The 20184-nt window shown below is 43.4% G+C and overlaps 1 long non-coding RNA gene across 2 annotated transcripts; it reads right to left on the bottom strand.

The window, feature by feature from the left end:
* Positions 1-5496: 5496 nt before the first annotated feature.
* On the bottom strand, positions 5497-8114 carry LOC135563018 (uncharacterized). 2 transcript variants are annotated; one of them, XR_010460205.1, is made up of 3 exons: positions 7529-8055; positions 7285-7397; positions 5497-6607 (listed from the first exon to the last, which is right to left on the bottom strand). It is a non-coding gene; the product is annotated as an uncharacterized LOC135563018 (long non-coding RNA). The 2 variants fall into 2 exon arrangements; XR_010460204.1 differs by having other exon boundaries at positions 7285-8114.
* Positions 8115-20184: the final 12070 nt, after the last annotated feature.

The following is a 20184-nucleotide window of genomic DNA, read 5'->3' as shown; positions in this document are numbered from 1 at the left end:
GTGTGTGTGTGTGTGTGTGTGTGTGTGTGTGTGTGTGTGTGTGTGTGTGTGTGTGTGTGTGTGTGTGTGTGTGTGTGTGTGTGTGTGTGTGTGTGTGTGTGTGTGTGTGTGTGTGTGTGTTCGTGTGTGTGCGTGACAAGGAATGTGGAAAAAGTTTGCCCCTGCAGGCCACCTCACCTATCTAAAGATCCCACAACACTCCAACTGGGCTGCTTGCCCTACACACACACACACACACACACACACACACACACCTCAATATAGTTTGCTTCCATTCGGTTACGTAATACTGCACCTTAGAGGCTGCTGCCCTACATTCATAGACTTGAAATCCCTGGCCACTTTAATAATGGAACACTAGTCACTAATAATATTTAGATATTTTTGCTTTACTCATCTGATAAACTGGAAACATCTCTTTTTTCAGGACCCTGTCTTTCAAAGATAATTTGTAAAAATCCACAGATTTTTTATTTATTAGCAGGCAATCTCAACACTGTACGTTACAGGGAAGACATCCTCCTCCCTCATGTGGTACCCTTCCTGCAGGCTCATCTTGACATGGCCCTCCAGCATGACAATGCCACCAGCCATACTGCTCGTGATTTCCTGCTAGTCAGGAATGTCAGTGTTCTGCCATGGCCAGCGAAGAGCCCGGATCTCAATCCCATTGAGCACATCTGGGACCTGTTGGATCGGAGGGTGAGGGCTAGGGCCATTCCCCCCAGAAATGTCAGGGTACTTGCAGGTGCCTTGGTGGAAGAGTGGGGTAACATCTCACAGGAAGAACTGGCAAATCTGGTGCAGTCCATGAGGAGATGAACTGCAATACTTAAAGCAGCTGGTGGCCACACCAGATACTGACTGCTACTTTTTATTTTGACCCCCCCCCCCCCCCCTTTGTACAGGGACACATTATTTAATTTCTGTTAGTCACATGCCACTCGGACATTGCTCATCCTAATATTTATAGATTTCTTAATTCCATTATTTTAGTTTTAGGTGTGTGTGTATTGTGTATATAATTGTGAATAGTTAGATTTCTGCGCTGCGTTGCTGGAAACACAAGCATTTCACCCACAATAACATATGCTAAACATGGGACCAATAACATTTGATGTGATTTGATATCAACCAAGGAGGGTCCAGATCAACTTTTTCAGGCATTCATAGCTCACCAAAGAGGACCAGAGAGTTACTTCAGTGTGAATATTGTGAAGTGTTTGTGTGGTGTGTGTATGTATGCTGAGTGTTATGGCATGTTATGTAGGTTGTGTATACAGTATGAGAGGTTTAAAGATGTGGACGTTTGCGTTGTGTGTAGGTGTGTGTGTATGATGTGTGTGTGTGTGCGTGTGTGTGTGGCAGTGGCAGTGACAGGACCTTCAGCCTGGGTCAGTTGTTTTTTCAACGTCAATTAGAGGCTCTGTGTTCCTCAACCAAATTGGCACATTCCCAGCATATTTTTACACAGTCACAACACCTAACCTGCATTGTGTGTGTGTGTGTGTGTGTGTGTGTGTGTGTGTGTGTGTGTGTGTGTGTGTGTGTGTGTGTGTGTGTGTGTGTGTGTGTGTGTGTGTGTGTGTGCATGTAATGTACAGTGCCTTGCGAAAGTATTCGTCCCCCTTGAACTTTGCGACCTTTTGCCACATTTCAGGCTTCAAACATAAATATATAAAACTGTATTTTTTTGTGAAGAATCAACACCAAGTGGGACACAATCATGAAGTGGAACGACATTTATTGGATATTTCAAACTTTTTTAACAAATCAAAAACTGAAAAATTGGGTGTGCAAAATTATTCAGCCCCCTTAAGTTAATACTTTGTAGCGCCACCTTTTGCTGCGATTACAGCTGTAAGTCGCTTGGGGTATGTCTCTATCAGTTTTGCACATCGAGAGACTGAAATTTTTTCCCATTCCTCCTTGCAAAACAGCTCGAGCTCAGTGAGGTTGGATGGAGAGCATTTGTGAACAGCAGTTTTCAGTTCTTTCCACAGATTCTCGATTGGATTCAGGTCTGGACTTTGACTTGGCCATTCTAACACCTGGATATGTTTATTTTTGAACCATTCCATTGTAGATTTTGCTTTATGTTTTGGATCATTGTCTTGTTGGAAGACAAATCTCCATCCCAGTCTCAGGTCTTTTGCAGACTCCATCAGGTTTTCTTCCAGAATGGTCCTGTATTTGGCTCCATCCATCTTCCCATCAATTTTAACCATCTTCCCTGTCCCTGCTGAAGAAAAGCAGACCCAAACCATGATGCTGCCACCACCATGTTTGACAGTGGGGATGGTGTGTTCAGGGTGATGTGCTGTGTTGCTTTTACGCCAAACATAACGTTTTGCATTGTTGCCAAAAAGTTCAATTTTGGTTTCATCTGACCAGAGCACCTTCTTCCACATGTTTGGTGTGTCTCCCAGGTGGCTTGTGGCAAACTGTAAACAACACTTTTTATGGATATCTTTAAGAAATGGCTTTCTTCTTGCCACTCTTCCATAAAGGACAGATTTGTGCAATATACGACTGATTGTTGTCCTATGGACAGAGTCTCCCACCTCAGCTGTAGATCTCTGCAGTTCATCCAGAGTGATCATGGGCCTCTTGGCTGCATCTCTGATCAGTCTTCTCCTTGTATGAGCTGAAAGTTTAGAGGGACGGCCAGGTCTTGGTAGATTTGCAGTGGTCTGATACTCCTTCCATTTCAATATTATCGCTTGCACAGTGCTCCTTGGGATGTTTAAAGCTTGGGAAATCTTTTTGTATCCAAATCCGGCTTTAAACTTCTTCACAACAGTATCTCGGACCTGCCTGGTGTGTTCCTTGTTCTTCATGATGCTCTCTGCGCTTTTAACGGACCTCTGAGACTATCACAGTGCAGGTGCATTGATAGGGAGACTTGATTACACACAGGTGGATTGTATTTATCATCATTAGTCATTTAGGTCAACATTGGATCATTCAGAGATCCTCACTGAACTTCTGGAGAGAGTTTGCTGCACTGAAAGTAAAGGGGCTAAATAATTTTGCACGCCCAATTTTTCAGTTTTTGATTTGTTGTTGATTCTTCACAAAAAAATACAGTTTTATATCTTTATGTTTGAAGCCTGAAATGTGGCAAAAGGTCGCAAAGTTCAAGGGGGCCGAATACTTTCGCAAGGCACTGTATGTATGTAGGTCAGTGTCCGTGTCTCTCTTTCTCCCTCTCTCTCTCAATTATTATTATTTTTTCAATTAAATTTGCTTTATTGGCATGATGTAACAATGTACATATTGCCAAAGCTTATTTTGGATATTTACAATATAACAATGAGAATCAAAATTGTCAACGGGACAACGGTAACAACAATAACCAAGTGTCAAAATAACCATACATTCAACAATAACAATAAGCATACAGTAGAGTACATGTGCAGGTTGATTGGTCCGTCAGACACTGTCCCTTATGGCAGGCAGTAATGTTGTGCGCTGCCAACCCACAGCTCTCTGCCTCCTCCCCCAACAGGGAGGGTAGCCTACTCTCTGCAGAGAGGTCTTTGAAACGTTGAATAAGGGTTTCAAATTTGGGGAAATTACACTCTCTAATTGTTTTATATTTTTGACAGAGAATGCAGCTTTGTCTCAGGTTCTGCTGTTGTGCAGTGGTTGCACAGCCTTTCCTCTACAGGGAGCCAGGTTTTCCTGTGTCTACCCTTCTCAATGGCAAGGCTGTGCTCACTGAGCCTGTACATTGTCAAGGTTTTTCTAATGTTTTGATCAGTAACCATGGTCAAATATTTAGCCACAGTGTACTGTCGATTTAGGGCCAGATAGCACTGCATTTTGCTTTGTGTTTGTGCTTGTGTTTCCCAATAAGCAATATAGTTTTGTTTTGACTGTGTTGTAATTTGGTTTATCCTGATTGATGGAATGTTCTGGTCCTGAGGCTTCAGTGTGTTAGTAGAACAGGTTTGTGAACTCAGCCCCAGGACCAGCTGGATGAAGGCACTCTTTTCTTTGCTCAGCTCTTGGCATTGTAGGGCTTGGTAGTGATATGAGAGGGGGTCACTGTATTTTAGATGTTTCCAAAACTTAATTGCTCTTTTTTGAGTTTTTATTATTAGGGGATATTGGCCTAATTCTGCCCTGCATGCATTGTTTGTAGTTCCTCTGGACATGTAGGATAATCTTACAGAACTCTGCATTCAGGGTTTCAATGGGGTGTTTGTCCCATTTGATAAAATCTTGTTTTGCAAGTGGACCCCACACCTCGATGCTATAAAGTGCAATTGGTTCAATGACATATTCAATTAGTTTTAGCCAAATATTAATAAGTTTTTCAATTTAATTTAGCTTTTTAATGGCGTAGAATGCCCTGCGTGCTTTCTCTCTCAGTTCATTCACTGCCTCATTAAGGTGTCCAGTTGAGTTTATTTTTAAACCTAAGTAATTGTAGTGTGTGCAATACTCTATATATTTTTTACCAATTGAGAACTTTGGTCTAATTCCTTGAGATCTGGATCATCTCTGGAAAATCATTATTTTCGTCATTTTGGGGTTTACTGCCAGGGCCCAGGTCAGGCAGTACTGCTCTAGCAGGTCCAGCCTCTGCTGTAGGCCATGTGCTGTGGGTGACAGCAGACATAGGTCATCTGCGAAGAGTAGGCATTTAACTTCTGAATTGTGGAGACTAACACCGGGGGATGAGGATTTTTCTAGAATAGTGGCCAATTCGTTGATGTAAATATTGAAGAGTGCAGGGCTCAGATTGCAACCCTGACGAAGACCCCGCCCCTGGTTAATTAAAGAATTCTGTTATTTTCTTGCCAATTTTAATGCTGCACATATTGCCAGTATACATTGATTTAATTATGTCATAGGTTTTACCCCCTGTTTTACCCCCTACATCACTTTCAATATTTTTGTAGAACAGTCCTGTATGCCAAATAGAATCAAATGCTTTTTGGAAGTCGATAAAGCAAGCGTATATTTTGGTATTATTTTGGTGGACATGTTTATCTATCAGGGTGTGTAGGGTGTAAATGTGATCAGTTGTGCGATGTTTTGGTATGAATCCGATTTGGCTTTTACTCAAGACATTGTGCTTATTAAGGAAGTTTAGAACTCTTACATTTATAATAATACTACAGAAAACCTTCCCCAGGTTACTGTTCACACGAATGCCTCTGTAATTGATAGGGTCAAATTTGTCTCCGTTTTTAAAGATTGGTTTTATGAGTCCTTGATTCCAGATGTCAGGGAAATAACCTATACTCAGGATCAAATTAAAGTTTTACTATAGCCAATTTAACCCTTTCACACGTACCATCACACGGGTGTGATCGTTCTACAGTGGTCCCTGAAGCGTACGATCACACCTGTGTGTTTAGAACACTCATTTAGAATGCTCGTTTAGAACGGCAGTTTCGGAATGACGCAACAATCAGCGTTTGAGCTGGCCACACTTTTTTCAGAAACTATTTACACAAACACAGTCCTTACAAAGTTATGTCCAGAATGTCAGCAGTTTATTTTTGGATGGATTGTTCAGATATTCACAGAAGATATAGCATAACACAATCATCCTAACCGGAAAAATGTAGGCTACATTTGTCCTAGCGCTGAGGAAAGATTGACCCAACACAAGCAGTCATATTTTCTAACTCTCGGCTGACGTAAACTACAATATGAATTAGCTAATAGCAATTACTGTATATAATTAATCACATCACGGGTGAGTGAGCTCACCATTGATCGAAATAACTAGGTAAAACACTTTATAGAAATCGAAAGTAATCCGACATTAGTTTCAGTGCGCAGCCATGCATTTTTTCCTCACAGAAACCGAAGATAATAAGAGAAGACGAGATGAGTTTGGTCTGTTTGTAGTATGCATGTTGAAGGGGTGTGTCATCTACCGTCGTTCACATTCCACCATGAATTTCCGGAAGTCCTCAAAAAATTAGTGAACTCTTACTCACCTCATTTTGTTATAACATCTTTGGTCAAACAGACGTGAATCCCAGAATGCATTGTATGTCAACAAACATGGATACACAGCTGGAATTAGCTTAGCTCATCATAATCAGTACAACCTTCAAAAAGGTATTTTACACACATAATATGTGCCCATTACAATCTGTGCAAGAATCGGAATGCATGATTTGTCACCTAGAATTGAAAACATGTGAATAAAATCGTAAATACACAAATAATTACCACACAAAACATTTTCTGATAGTGATTTATTGATACAAGTAGCGCGTGCCGGCAGTCAACCACGTAACCTCCCACTCTGCGCCATTCAGTGTTGTTGCAGCCATGATACTATGCCTTAGAGATGGGGGTGGAAATGCAGTTGTTGTTCAGTCACTGCATGGATATTAAATATGGGTTATGCATATTCAGTTTTTGTCCTCTAGTAAAACAAGTTGTTGAACCAACTACCAGTACTGCAATAAAATAGATTAATATTACATATTGGCATATGTGTTTTCTTGCTGTGTTTTCATCCAGTACAACTGTTAAGGAGTGTACGTTAGCATACAAAAGCTGTCCTCATTCTTCAGCTCCAAAGATGTCCAGCTCCAGTTATGATATTGACAAATAATGTTTCTGGTTTCTGAAAGTACAGAATAAAGAGGAATTATTCATTAGAATACAATATAAGGATATAGCAATAAAACAATACTACAAAGAAGTAACATAATAAACACTGCTATAAAAAAATAGTTTATTGCATTGACAAAATCACAGATTTGAGTTATAACAGTAAGAAATTAACTTTTGAGCTCCACAAGGGGGCAAGGCAGGGCAGAACAGAGCTATGCTGAATAGACCAAATAAACAAACCATGGTCATATCTTTTATTTATTTAACTAGGCAAGTAATTTAAGAACAAATTAGTATTTACAATGATGGCCTACACCGGCCAAACTCGGACAACGCTGGGCCAATTGTGCGCTGCAATATGGGACGCCCAATCACAGCCAGTTGTGATACAGCCTGGATTTGAACCAGGGTGTCTGTAGTGCCATAGACCGCTGCGCCACTTGGAAGTCATAAGGCCAGGGTAGCTTCAAAATACAACACAAGCTAATAGTTTTCTGACGCAACTAGCATCGTTTTACAGAGCTAATAGAATAATGTAGCTAGGTAAGCATGATTGACAATAACACCATAAAGGTTATAACATGTGTAACGTTACCTCACGTGTCCGCAGTTATAAGGAATATATTATGATCTACAGCTACAGCAGAAACTATTATTATAACTATTATAACGTAATAAGGCACTTACTTTGATGGAAACGCAGCCTGGATTTGAACCAGGGAGTCTGTAGTGACGCCTCTAGTACTGATGTGCTGTGCCTTTGACCGCTGCACCACTTGAGAGTCATAAGGCCATGGTAGCTTCAAAATGCAACACAAGATAATACTTCTCTGACGCATTTAGCATTGTTTTACAGAGCTAATAGAAGAATGTGGCTACGTAAGCACGATTGACTATAACACCATAAAGGTTATAAAATGAGTAACGTTACCTCACGTGTCCGCGGTGATAAAGAATATACACAAATATATTATGCTCCATACATACAGTACGCTACAATAGAAATGTGGAATAGAAAATGTGAACACGTGTGCAGATCCTGTTCTGACGGGAGATGAGCAAATGTCTGCAGACGTGAACTGCACAAACAATTGGGTAGTGCTTGGGGAATTTTGTCCGTGTCAGAAATGTCCCAAAAATGTAATTATCCGCAAAAGTAAAAATGACTATTTTTATGTGAATGAATGAGGAGGCGTAACACACCTAAATTCAAACTGTTTTTAGAAAATAAAAACTTGTTTGAAAATCATTTGAAATTGAAGTTAAAACAACCTATAAATATAAACAGGCTGCGTGCTTTAGTTTGAGGGCAGCGCGGATAAAATGTACTGTTACGTATCAATCACATTCTGGAATGGAGAGAACATTCTAACATCACGTGCATAAAAAAACTCACGCTGGGGCGACCGTTAGAGATATTTGGAACTCACGCATGAAAGGGTTAAATTTTGCACTAGTGAGTTTGAGCATCTCATTTAGGATGCCATCAGGTCCGCATTCTCTCTCTCTCTCTTCCTCTCTCTCGCTCCCTCTCTCTCTCTCTCTCTCTCTCTCTCTCTCTCTCGCTCTATGGGCTGCTCTCCTTCTTTCTCTCTCTCTCCCTCCCTCTCTCTCCTCTCTCTCTCTTTCTCTCTCGCTCCGTGGGCTGCTCTCCTTCTTTCTCTCTCTCTCCCTCCCTCTCTCTCCTCTCTCTCTCGCTCCGTGGGCTGCTCTCTCTCTCTCTCGCTCTCTCGCTCTCTCGCTCTCTCTCTCTCTCTCTCTCTCTCTCTCGCTCTCTCTCGCTCTCTCTCTCGCTCTCTCTCTCTCGCTCGCTCTCTCTCTCTCTCTCTCTCGCTCTGTGGGCTGCTCTCCATGTCTGAGGATGTTGGGACATAGAAACCAGCCACTAGGGGCACCCTAAACGGTAAACCCTCTTGCAATCTCTTATACCACTCCCTTCCATTCCTCCACCCCTCTCTCTCTCCACATCTGTCTCTCTTCGCTCAGAACCAAGCACACGGTTAAGCAGCCTTGTAGCGGACAGCTCTCTTCCAATCAGAAGACACTGTGTCAATTAAATGGTATGTGCTTATGCCGCAAATCACACACACGTGTTCCTGCCGCAAATCTTTCACACACACACACACACACACACACACACACACACACACACACACACACATTCTTTCCTCCCCCTCATTAGCTACCTTGAGTGTATATAATATAATAATCTTTCTCTCTCTCTGACTCTTTCTCTCTCTCTATAAATCTAATTCCCTCACAATAACATAATCTGTTTAAATCTGCCTAAACTACCCATGCACACACTTACACAAGTCATACACACGCAAAGGACGTTCACACGCACACACGAACACACAAACACACAATTTACAGGCGATTGGGGTCAATCCCCAATAAAATCAGCTGAGGGGGTCCCAAGCCCTCTTACTGCTCAGCTGCCCATTTATGTGTTATTGTGTTACAACACACAGAGCAGAGGTGTGGAGTAAGGTTGTGTTTTTAGATAATAATTAGATATAGTTCCTATTAGTTGACTATCCTCTGTTTAAGCTCTGTGTTTTTATCTGTGTTTAGAACTGACTCTGGTTCAGTTCTTTTTCTTTCTAGATAGACCCCTATCAGCTGTTTGTGTTTGTATCTGACCCAGCTGCAGTTGTTATTCTTTATCTGGACAGACCATTGAGGTGTCTGTGTTTTTATCTGGCCCTGGTACAGTTCTTATCCGTTAGTCCTCTCTACAGACAACGTCTGAATATGATCCTGTTTCAGATCCTGTTATAAAGTTGGGATGAACATGTTTTTACATCTCTCGCCTCTAACCCACTTACAGATGTTATGGATTGTGGCAACTTCAAACAAAGAAATCAAAAAAAGGGATCATCCCGTAAAATACAGGCCCAGAGAACGAGAATTAGGGAAATAACTAGAGAGAGCAGGCAAGAAAGGAAGAGAGAGAGTTCAAAGAGCAGCTGGTAAAATGATGAGCTCCTAATATCTAGTATTATATATCATATTTCAAACGATTTAGAGGAAGAGTACATTTGAGGAAAACAAGTGAGTGAAGGAAAAAGAAGAAGGACTAACAAACTAAAATCAGAAAAAGAGAATACAGTTGAAGTTGGAAGTTTACATACACTTAGGTTGGAGTCATTAAAACTCGTTTTTCAACCACTCCACACATTTCTTGTAAACAAACTATAGTTTTGGCAAGCCGGTTAGGACATCTACTTTGTGCATGACACAAGTCATTTTTCTAAAAATGGTTTACAAACAGATTATTTCACTTATAATTCACTGTATCACAATTCCAGTGGGTCAGAAGTTTACATACACTAAGTAGACTGTGCCTTTAAACAGCTTGGAAAAGGGCTTTAGAAGATTCTGATAGGCTAATTGACATTTGAGTCAATTGGAGGTGTACCAGTGGATGTACCAGTATCAGTGCCTCTTTGCTTGACATCATGGCAAAATCAAAAGAAATCAGCCAAGACCTCAGAAAAAAACTGTAGGCCTCCACAAGTCTGGTTCATCCTTGAGAGCAATTTCCAAACGCCTGAAGGTACCATGTTCATCTGTACAAACAATAGTACGCAAGTATGAACACCATGGGACCACGCAGCCGTCACACCGCTCAGGTATGTCTCCTAGAGATGAACGTACTTTGGTGCGAAAAGTACAAATCAATCCCAGAACAACAGCAAAGGACCTTGTGTAGATGTTTGAGGAAACAGGTACAAATGTATCTATATTCACAGTAAAACGAGTCCTATATAGACAAAACCTGAAAGGGCGCTCTGCAAGGAAGTGCCATTTCAAAACCACAATAAAGAAAGCCAGACTATGGTTTGCAACTGCACATGGGGACAAATATTGTACTTTGGTCTGATGAAACATAAAAATAACTGTTTCGCCATAATGACCATCGTTATGTTTGGAGGAGAAAGGAGGATGCTTGCAAGTAGAAGAACACCATCCCAACCGTGAAGCACGGGGGTGGCTGCATCATGTTGTGGGGATGCTTTGCTACAGGAGGGACTGGTACACTTCACAAAATAGATGGCATCATCAGGTTGAGAATTATGTGGATATATTGAAGCAACATCTCAAGACATCAGTCAGGAAGTTACAGCTTGGTCGCAAATGGGTTTTCCAAATGGACAATGACCCCAAGCATACTTCCAAAGTTGTGGCAAAATGGCTTAAGGACAACAAAGTCAAGGTATTGGAGTGGCCATCACAAAGCGTTGACCTCAATCCTATAGAAAATTTCTGGGCAGAACTGAAAAAGCATGTGCGAGCAAGGAGGCCTACAAACCTGACTCAGTAACACCAGCTCTGTCAGGAGGAATGGGCCAAAATTCATACAACTTATTGTGGGAAGCTTGTGGAAGGCTACCCAAAACATTAGTGTATGTCAACTTCTGACCCACTGGGAATGTGATGAAATAAATACAATCTGAAATAAATCATTCTCTCTACTATTATTCTGACATTTTAAATTCTTAAAATAAAGTGGGAACCCTAACTGACCTAAGACAGGGAATTTTTACTAGGATTTAATGTCAGGAATTGTGAAAAACAAAGTTTAAATGTATTTGGCTAAGGTGTATGTAAACTTCCGACTTGGTTTCTCACTCACCCAGAAAAATTTCCAGCTTTATGTTTTTAGTAAATGCACAGAAGTTTGGAATTGATTGAGATATTTTAATGAACATTTTTATGTTGTAGAATTTCTCACAGTAGAGGAGAAAGTGTGTCTCTGTCTCTACCTCCCCTGTTGTGCAGTGACCACATAGAATCTGCTATTTGGGTAGCCATGTCTTTTTGTGTCTCCCTTTTTCTGTAGCCAAATCGTTGGTGGTTGCTGAGCCTGTATTTGGTCAGGATCTGTCCCTGTTTTATATCTCTGACAGAGAAGTGATATTCTGCCAATTTTTATTCTCTTTTGAGGGCCAAAGAGCAATTCAGTTTATTCTGTGTTTTTCTTTCATTTCCCCAATTTCTCAAATAGGTTTTCATTTCTGTAACAATTTGATTGATGTCCCTGTGTGTTTCGATAATAGGGTTGTTTAGTGTTTTTAACAGCTGACGTAAGGGAATCTTTTCAGGGTTCAGCTCTTGGGCTTTGAATTGGGGCTTAATGTCAAATGGTGCCAACATTTGAGTGTCCTTTTCTTTATATTTACAATTAAAGGGAATCATCTGAGTTCCACTCTGCATGCATTATTTAGTACTCTCTTTTTGATATTTAGGATAATGCTGCAGAATGTATGTCAACTTCTGACCCACTGCGAATGTGATGAAAGAAATTAAAGCTGAAATAAATAATTCTCTCTACTATTATTCTGACATGTCACATTCTTAAAATAAAGTTGTGATCCCAGCTGACCTAAGACCGTGCGTTTTTAATAGGATTAATTGTCAGGAATTGTTAAAAAAACTGCGTTTAAACGTATTTGGCTAAGGTGTATGTAAACTTTTGACTTCAACTGTACATCAGAAAACAACTTTTATCCTGATTGCTCAACTGGAAACCTAACAAGCTAACAAACTAACAGTTGTTTACACATTGCTAGGAGAGATTCTAGCTACTTGCTACCTGTTGTTACATAAAAAACCTAGCTAATAACTAACAACAAATTGGACAATCAAAAATACAACTGGATACAACTAGCCAAGTGCAAACCAGCTGTAACATCTACTGTATCCAGCTGTAATCAATGTAACGTTAGTCCGTCCGCTTTCCCCTACCCGGGCTCGAACCAAGGGACCCTCTGCACACATAGATAACTGACACCCACGAATGAAATCAAGGTAGATGTTCTATTTTTCGCTGAATGTTGAAATGCTTGGCATGCAACCCTGTGCAAGGCAAACAAACAACTTAAAATGTTGGGAAACAAGACCATGAGACAATTGTATGTACAAACCCGAAGTGGAATATTAATATGTGTTATAACAGAAATGTAATGATCCATGGCTCTGAGGCCAGTTTAGAGCTGTTTGAAAAAGTGTTTGACATGATAAAACCTCTAGTAGATGTTGAACTAAAAACTAACATGTCTCCACTAACAATGCCTGCAACTCCCATAACCTGGGCTTCAAAACAGGAGGCCCACAGTACTCCTTCTCTCGCCTGTAGCAGCTGTGTGCACACCATAAACATTATCGATGAAACAAATCCAGAACTGCCTCTTCCTGCTTGAAGTCAATATAACGGAATACAGGGAGAGCAAACAACAAGAATGTGACACTGTCCAGACCCTTGAAGAAGAGTTGAGGCAAGTGTAGCCTTCACTACATCTGCCTCACAAGCTCTCTCAGCCTCTTAGCATCCACACTGACCTGCCAACCTCCCAGCCTGCTACAGCCTACCCTGACCTGCCAACCTCCCAGTCTGTCACATCTTACTCTGACCCGCCAACCTCCCAGCCTGCTACAGCCTACCCTGACCTGCCACCCTTCTAGCCTGCTACAGCCTACCCTGACCTGCCAACCTCCCAGTCTGTCACATCCTACTCTGACCCGCCAACCTCCCAGCCTGCTACAGCCTACCCTGACCTGCCAACCTCCCAGCCTGCTACAACCTTTCTGCCCTGGTCAATTGTACGTGCTGTTATTGTGAGGTGGAAACATCTAGGAGCAACAACAGCTCAACCGCGAACTGGTAGGCCACACTAGCTCACAGAACGGGACTGATGAGTGCTTAAGCGCGTAGTGAAATGGCCGAGCAGCTGCACACAAGCTAAAGATCACCATGCGCAGTGTCAAGCGTCGGCTGGAGACATGTAAAGCTCGCCGCCATTGGACTCTGGAGCAGCGGAAACATGTTCTCTGCAGTGATGAATCACCCTTCACCATCTGGCAGTCTGATGGACTAATCTGGGTTTGGCAGATGCCAGGAGACCGCTACCTGCCCCAATGCATAGTGACAACTGTAAAGTTTGGTGAAGGAGGAATAATGGTCTGGGGCTGTTTTTCATGGTTTGGGTTAGGCCCCTTAGTTCCAGTAAAGAGAAATCTTAACGCTGCAGCGTACATTAACATTCTATATTGAATTGGAACGCAGATTGTGAGCCAACATCAGTGCCCGCTATTCAGTGCCCGCTACCTCACTAATGCTCTTGTGGCTGATTGGAAGCAAGTCCCCGCTGCAATGTTCCAACATCCTGTGGAAATCCTTCCCAGAAGAGTGGAGGCTGTTATAGCAGCAAAGGGGGGATCAACTCCATATTAATGCCCATGATTTTGGAATAATATGTTCGACAAGCAGGTGTCCACATACTTTTGGTAATGTAGTGTATGTGTATACTTACAGTATATGAAATGAGATTATTAACTCTTACTTTTTGGATTATCCAGGGTTTAAGTACTCCTCTACCTTAGGTCGACCACAAACCCAGATTTTCTTAACAATACCAAAGGTCAAGACATAATAATCTAGAAACATGATTACAATTGGCTCATTCATCCCCCTCCTCCCCCGGTAACTATTCCCCAGGTTGTTGCTGTAAATGAGAACGTGTTCTCAGTCAATTTACCTGGTAAAATAATACATTAAAATTACATAAATGTTACCGTGGTGATACAGATACTCAATGGTCTTCAGCCTATAGGGAAATTATACTTACATCATTAAAACATAGAACTCAACTACTGCTCAGTTCTTGGTACCAGTGTTGTTGACTATGCAATCTCAGACTTGGACCCCTCCTCCATTACTACGTTCACTGTCAGACCACAGAGACCATTGTCCATTGACCACTGTCAGATTTCTGTCTTTTTAAAAAGACATCTCTACCCAAAGACCACACAAACAGAGCCCTGTACACTGATTCATCTAAATAAAACGTACAGATATAACCCTGACATCGCAACACACTTCAACACAACATTGCACTCCCCAGAAACTACAACCTGTATCAATGGCTAACTTTCAAGTACATTCATCCCAAACCTCCCTGACATACATGTGGCTGTGAACAAATGAAACGAGATCTATCATAAAGCAGCCACAAAGCACATTTATGCGAAAGAAAAAACTGTTGTTATTCAAAACCTCAAAAAGAGAAATGGTTTGATGGCAAATGTAATCTCTTACGGAAATAATTTATCAAAAAACTTCACCAACCACAAGATAGAGACGTTCAGCGAATATATTGTGACACATTGGAAGAATACAAACAAAACCTAAGATTTAATAAAGGGAAGCATTGTGAGAACACTCTGAAAGAGATTGAAGACTCCATTGATTTAAACCAGTTCTGGGAGAATTCATTTTTTTGTTTAACCTTTATTTAACCGGGAAAAGCCTATTGAGATCCCAGAGTCTCTTTTTCAAGGGAGACCTGACCAAGGCTTTGTAGATGAACACATACACATGTATATTTCTGTGCATATAAAGCGAGGTCCAACCCACCATTTGGTACAAGGTGAAATGGTGGGTGAGTGACTTGGCATTTGTAATAAAGCGCAAGGATGCATGATAAATAGAGTCCCGTCTCTGTAAGACGGAGGAGGCTGCATGATAAACAGAGTCCAGTCTCTGTCAGATAGAGGAGGCTGCATGATAAACAGAGTCCAGTCTCTGTAAGACGGAGGAGGCTGCATGATAAACAGTGTCCAGTCTCTGTAAGACGGAGGAGGCTGCATGATAAACAGTGTCCAGTCTCTGTAAGACGGAGGAGGGAGGCTACATGATCAACAGAGTCCAGTCTCTGTAAGACAGAGGAGGGAGGCTACATGATAAACAGAGTCCAGTCTCTGTAAGACAGAGGCTGCATGATAAACAGAGTCCAGTCTCTGTAAGACAGAGGAGGCTGCATGATAAACAGAGTCCAGTCTCTGTAAGACAGAGGAAGGTTTCATGCATATGCAAGTCACCATAATCAATTGCAGAGACAAACGTGCCCTGAACAAACTTCTGTATAGCCATAAGCAGGAAGCAAGACTTATTACGAGAATAATTCATTACAGTCCCAACGGCGTGATTTGTTTGATCGTAGCTAGCTACATAGCTAGCTACATAGCCGTCTTTGTTTCAAAGATAATTGTGTAGTCTAGAGCGATTTTCTAGGTTAGCTAGCCAGCTATTGTCGTTCTCCTAACGCAACGTAACGTAACCAACACTGCTAGCTAGCCAGCTAGCTCCCGATAAGCAGCATTGTAGAAACTTCACACTCAACGGTACGACTTGATTAGGGTAGTGTCAACAACGCAGCTAGCCTACCCCAGCAGTACTCTATCATTTTAATCATGTTAGTCAATTAGATTCTTGCTACGTAAGCTTAACTTTCTGAACATTCGAGACGTGTAGTCCACCTGTCATTCCAATCTCCTCTGCATTAGCGTAGCCTCTTCTCTAGCCTGTCAACTATGTGTCTGTCTATCCCTGTTCTCTCCTCTCTGCACAGACCATACAAACGCTCCACACCGCATGGCCGCAGCCACCCTAATCTGGTGGTCCCAGCGCGCACGACCCACGTGGAGTTCCAGGTCTCCGGTAGCCTCTGGAACTGCCGATCTGCGGCCAACAAGGCAGAGTTCATCTCAGCCTATGTCTCCCTCCAGTCCCTCGACTTCTTGGCTCTGACGGAAACATGGATCACCACAGACAACACCGCTACTCCTACTGCTCTCTCTTCGTCCGCCCACGTGCTCGCACACCCCGAGAGCTTCTGGTCAGCGGGGTGGTGGCACCGGGATCCTCATCTCTCCCAAGTGGTCATTCTCTCTTTCTCCCCTTACCCATCTGTCTATCGCCTCCTTTGAATTCCACGCTGTCACAGTTACCAGCCCTTTCAAGCTTAACATCCTTATCATTTATCGCCCTCCAGGTTCCCTCGGAGAGTTCATCAATGAGCTTGATGCCTTGATAAGCTCCTTTCCTGAGGACGGCTCACCTCTCACAGTTCTGGGCGACTTTAACCTCCCCACGTCTACCTTTGACTCATTCCTCTGCCTCCTTCTTTCCACTCCTCTCCTCTTTTGACCTCACCCTCTCACCTTCCCCCCTACTCACAAGGCAGGCAATACGCTCGACCTCATCTTTACTAGATGCTGTTCCTCCACTAACCTCATTGCAACTCCCTCCAAGTCTCCGACCACTACCTTGTATCCTTTTCCCTCTCGCTCTCATCCAACACTTCCCACACTGCCCCTACTCGGATGGTATCGCGCCGTCCCAACCTTCGCTCTCTCCCCCGCTACTTTCTCCTCTTCCATCCTATCATCTCTTCCCTCTGCTCAAACCTTCTCCAACCTATCTCCTGATTCTGCCTCCTCAACCCTCCTCTCCTCCCTTTCTGCATCCCTTGACTCTCTATGTCCCCTATCCTCCAGGCCGGCTCGGTCCTCCCCTCCCGCTCCGTGGCTCGACGACTCATTGCGAGCTCACAGAACAGGGCACCGGGCAGCCGAGCGGAAATGGAGGAAAACTCGCCTCCCTGCAGACCTGGCATCCTTTCACTCCCTCCTCTCTACATTTTCCTCCTCTGTCTCTGCTGCTAAAGCCACTTTCTACCACTCTAAATTCCAAGCATCTGCCTCTAACCCTAGGAAGCTCTTTGCCACCTTCTCCTCCCTCTTGAATCCTCCTCCCCCTCCCCCCTCCTCCCTCTCTGCAGATGACTTCGTCAACCATTTTGAAAAGAAGGTCGACGACATCCGATCCTCGTTTGCTAAGTCAAACGACACCGCTGGTTCTGCTCACACTGCCCTACCCTGTGCTCTGACCTCTTTCTCCCCTCTCTCTCCAGATGACATCTCGCGTCTTGTGACGGCCGGCCGCCCAACAACCTGCCCGCTTGACCCTATCCCCTCCTCTCTTCTCCAGACCATCTCCGGTGACCTTCTCCCTTACCTCACCTCGCTCATCAACTCATCCCTGACCGCTGGCTACGTCCCTCCCGTCTTCAAGAGAGCGAGAGTTGCACCCCTTCTGAAAAAACCTACACTCGATCCCTCCGATGTCAACAACTACAGACCAGTATCCCTTCTTTCTTTTCTCTCCAAAACTCTTGAACGTGCCGTCCTTGGCCAGCTCTCCCGCTATCTCTCTCAGAATGACCTTCTTGATCCAAATCAGTCAGGTTTCAAGACTAGTCATTCAACTGAGACTGCTCTTCTCTGTATCACGGAGGCGCTCCGCACTGCTAAAGCTAACTCTCTCTCCTCTGCTCTCATCCTTCTAGACCTATCGGCTGCCTTCGATACTGTGAACCATCAGATCCTCCTCTCCACCCTCTCCGAGTTGGGCATCTCCGGCGCGGCCCACGCTTGGATTGCGTCCTACCTGACAGGTCGCTCCTACCAGGTGGCGTGGCGAGAATCCGTCTCCTCACCACGTGCTCTCACCACTGGTGTCCCCAGGGCTCTGTTCTAGGCCCTCTCCTATTCTCGCTATACACCAAGTCACTTGGCTCTGTCATAACCTCACATGGTCTCTCCTATCATTGCTATGCAGACGACACACAGTTAATCTTCTCCTTTCCCCTTCTGACGACCAGGTGGCGAATCGCATCTCTGCATGTCTGGCAGACATATCAGTGTGGATGACGGATCATCACCTCAAGCTGAACCTCGGCAAGACGGAGCTGCTCTTCCTCCCGGGAAGGACTGCCCGTTCCATGATCTCGCCATCACGGTTGACAACTCCATTGTGTCCTCGTCCCAGAGCGCTAAGAACCTTGGCGTGATCCTGGACAACACCCTGTCGTTCTCAAATAACATCAAGGCGGTGGCCCGTTCCTGTAGGTTCATGCTCTACAACATCCGCAGAGTACGACCCTGCCTCACACAGGAAGCGGCGCAGGTCCTAATCCAGGCACTTGTCATCTCCCGTCTGGATTACTGCAACTCGCTGTTGGCTGGGCTCCCTGCCTGTGCCATTAAACCCCTACAACTCATCCAGAACGCCGCAGCCCGTCTGGTGTTCAACCTTCCCAAGTTCTCTCACGTCACCCCGCTCCTCCGCTCTCTCCACTGGCTTCCAGTCGAAGCTCGCATCCGCTACAAGACCATGGTGCTTGCCTACGGAGCTGTGAGGGGAACGGCACCTCACTACCTCCAGGCTCTGATCAGGCCCTACACCCAAACAAGGGCACTGCGTTCATCCACCTCTGGCCTGCTCGCCTCCCTACCACTGAGGAAGTACAGTTCCCGCTCAGCCCAGTCAAAACTGTTCGCTGCTCTGGCCCCCCAATGGTGGAACAAACTCCCTCACGACGCCAGGACAGCGGAGTCAATCACCACCTTCCGGAGACACCTGAAACCCCACCTCTTTAAGGAATACCTAGGATAGGATAAAGTAATCCTTCTCCCCTCCCCCTTAAAAGACCTAGATGCACTATTGTAAAGTGGCTGTTCCACTGGATGTCATAAGGTGAAAGCACCAATTTGTAAGTCGCTCTGGATAAGAGCGTCTGCTAAATGACTTAAATGTAAATGTAAATGTAATAAAAACCCAATTTCAATTTAAACTTCCTCACGAGATTATCCATGTGAACTTGAAATGGAATGGTCTAAATGGAAAACAGAGGAATGACCTAGCCATTCAAAATGAAAACATTTGGAAAGATCACTTTGAAAGTCTCTTTGGAATAATGCCATCAGAATGAAATCAAATCAAAGTAAGAAGACCTTACTCTAAACCAAAAAAAGATGCGAAACAACTCAGCTCCCTAGAACACGCAATTAAAAACAACCAGAACCCAATTGACTATCAAATTATACAGGCTGAAATTTCACAGAAAATACAAAACCTTAAACCTGTCCCTGACAGCATCAGGAATGTTTGAACACAGTTTTAGAGAGGTGCTGCTTCCCTGATATTTGGAAAAGGGGCTAATAACACCCATATATAAAAAGGTGACAAATTAGACCTTAATAACTTTAGGGGAATATGTGTCACCAGTAACATGGGGAAACTGTTCTGCTGTATTCTCATTGACCGAATATAGACCTTCCTCCCACAACACAACGCTCTCAGCAAAAAACGAATTGTCTTTCCACCCAAACACAGAACAACAGACCACATACACACATTACACACAATAATAAACCACCAGAAAAGTAGAGGAAAAGTATTTGCGTGTTTTGTTGATTTTAAGAATGCTTTTGATTCCACATCTGACATCATCAAGTCTATTTACTTGAACAACACATGTAGTATTAAACTGAACAATAAAATAACTGTTTTTTTGCACAACGGTGAGGGGTGAGGCAAGGCTGCAGTTTCAGTCCAACCCTGTTCAACTTCTACATCAATGAACTAGCACTGTTGTACCTATCTGCAGCCCCCGGACTCAACCTTAAAGATAAGGAGGTCAGATTCCTGCTCCACACAGATGACCTTGTCCTACTGTCACCAACAGAGCAAGGTCTACAGGAACAACGTAACATTATTTAGGAATACAGCATCAACGGGGCACTCAACATCAACTTTCAGAACACCAAAGTGGTAATGATCCAGAAAACGGCCAGGAATCAGAGCAGCAGACATTCCTTCAAATTAGGAAATACCATGATTGAATATGCCCAATGGTAGCTGGGACAAAAAAAAAAGATGTGGTTCTGGTGGATTTG

The sequence above is a fragment of the Oncorhynchus nerka genome, linkage group LG20, assembly GCF_034236695.1.
Source record: "Oncorhynchus nerka isolate Pitt River linkage group LG20, Oner_Uvic_2.0, whole genome shotgun sequence".
NCBI classification, from domain to species: Eukaryota; Metazoa; Chordata; class Actinopteri; order Salmoniformes; family Salmonidae; genus Oncorhynchus; species Oncorhynchus nerka.
This window is presented reverse-complemented; position numbering and strand designations above follow the sequence as displayed.